Source organism: Eschscholzia californica, unplaced genomic scaffold (genome assembly GCF_041429995.1).
Source record: "Eschscholzia californica isolate CP2 unplaced genomic scaffold, dmEscCali1.0.p SCAF_48, whole genome shotgun sequence".
Taxonomy (NCBI): Eukaryota; Viridiplantae; Streptophyta; class Magnoliopsida; order Ranunculales; family Papaveraceae; genus Eschscholzia; species Eschscholzia californica.
In genome coordinates this window covers 77501-80000 of record NW_028238470.1, presented here as the reverse complement: position 1 = coordinate 80000, position 2500 = coordinate 77501, and positions in this window count along the sequence as shown.

The window sequence follows — 2500 nt, the reverse complement described above, 5'->3', positions numbered from 1 at the left end:
GATAAATATTTATTTTTTTATGAATTTTTAAGTGAATAAACAATTAAAAATTCAAAAAAAATAGAAAAAAAATATTTTTTTCCCGATTCTTTCTCCAATATTCCTGATAAATACCCACACACCCACATATGGAGAATGGTCGAAAATGCTCGAGTGGATATCGAGATGTCCGACGAAGCACCACTTGGAAGGGCCGAGGCACGGGACGCCCGGGCTGTTGCTCGGGCCGGCACGGGACGCGCATGGGACAGCCCGGGACGGCATGGGACGCCCTCGCTACAGCTCGGGACGGCCAGGTACGCCCGAGACTTGGCTCGGGACGGCCTGGGACGCCCTCGCCATAGCTCGGGACGGCCTGGGACGCCCGAGACTAGGCTCGGGACGGCCTCGGCACAGCTCGGGACGGCCTGGGACGCCCTTGCCACAGCTCGGGACGGCATGGGACGCCCGAGACTTTGCTCGGGACGGCCTGGGACGCCCTTGCCACAGCTCGGGACGGCCTGGGACGCCCGAGACTTTGCTCGGGACGGCCTGGGACGGCCTCGGCACAGCTCGGGACGGCCTGGGACGCCCGAGACTTTGCTCGGGACGGCCTGGGACGTCCGAGACTTTGCTCGGGACGGCCTGGGACGTCCGAGACTTTGCTCGGGACGGCCTGGGACGCCCGAGACTTGGCTCGGGACGGCCTGGGACGCCCTCGCTACAGCTCGGGACGCCCGAGACTTGGCTCGGGACGGCCTGGGACGCCCGAGACTTGGCTCGGGACGGCCTGGGACGCCCGAGACTTGGCTCGGGACGGCCTGGGACGCGCTCGGCACAGCTCGGGACAGGCCGGGACGCCCGAGCCGAGCTTCGGGTCGCACGAAATCTCTTCGTATTCCGACATATTAGAAGCTTCCCATCATGTAGTAGGCCGAGCTTTGCCCTTTGGATGCCCTATGGTGCTTGGCGAGCACTAGGGAACGTGCCAGCACAAGTGCTGTGCACGCTCTGGGGAAGGAGCTCAACCCTCCCCCTTATAGTGCAAAGTTATTGTTTTGCCTATTTTCACAAGGAAACATCAATTTTTTAACCAAGCATACTGGGCCTTTACTCCTTCGTTACTCGTCGGAATCCAGCAAACTTATACTCGTTGGAAAGGCCTTTTCGCAAGGATTTTTTTGATATATTATAATAGCGATTCCGATAAATATTTATTTTTCTATGAATTTTTAAGTGAATAAACACCGGAAAATTCATAAAAAATAGAAAAAAAAATATTTTCTTCCGTTTCTTTTCTCCAATAATTCATAAATAATACCTCAATAGTATAAATGAAGAGAGAGTCGAAATGGCCCGGGTGGGTTTCGAAATGTCCCACGACCCCATAGAATGCACGGGCCAGCCGAGCCAAAGCAGGGGACGCGCATGGGACAGCAGGGGACGCGCACGGGACAGCGTCCCTATGGCTCGGGACGGCATGGGACAGTACGGGACGCCCTTGGTAAAGCTCGGGAATCCCATCGGACGCGCATGGGACGGCCTTGCTAAGGCTCGGGACGGGCTTGCTAAGGCTCGGGACGGATGGGACAGCACGGGACGCGCATCGGACGGCCTTGCTAAGGCTCGGGACGGCATGGAACAGCACGGGACGGCCTTGGTGAGGCTCGGGACGGCATGGGACAGCACGGGACGGCCTTGGTGAGGCTCGGGACGGCATGGGACAGCACGGGACGGCCTTGGTAAGGCTCGGGACGGCATGGGACAGCACGGGACGGCCTTGGTAAGGCTCGGGACGGCATGGGACAGCACGGGACGGCCTTGGTGAGGCACGGGACGGCCTCGGTGAGGCTCGGGACGGCATGGGACAGCACGGGACGGCCTTGCTAAGGCTCGGGATGGCCTGGGACGGCCTTGGTGAGGCTTGGACGGCACGGGACGCGCATGGGACAGCATGTGACGGCCTTGGTAAGGCTGGGCACGGCATGGGACGCACATGGGACACCTTATGGGGATCATCAAGGGACGTTGCACGGGACATTCTTAGCCATGAAGGGCCTTCACATGGGACATCTTAGGAGTCAAGAGCCGGCACATGGGACAATGGAGTTCACACGCACGGAACACTTCGGCTACTTCCGTTCGGAACGTCGTGGGATCTTTATGTCCCCATTAGCACCGACGCATCAACATGCTAGGAAGCTAGGTCCGAACTTCTCGAAGTGTCGATGGCACTTGGACGGATACGCATCCGATCCGATGTTATGATGATGTACTTTCTCCGATATCGATGTCGGGGTGTATTCCGATGTTATGATGTACTTTCTCCGAGATCGATGGGACGACCTTGGTAAGGCATGGGTCGGCCTTGGTAAGGCTCGGACGGCACGGGACGCGCATGGGACGGCCTTAGTAAGGCTCGGGACAAAATGGGACAGCACGGGACGCCATGGGACGGCCTTGGTAAGGCTCGGGACGGCCTGGGACGGCCTTAGTAAGGCTCGGGACAGCACGGGACGTC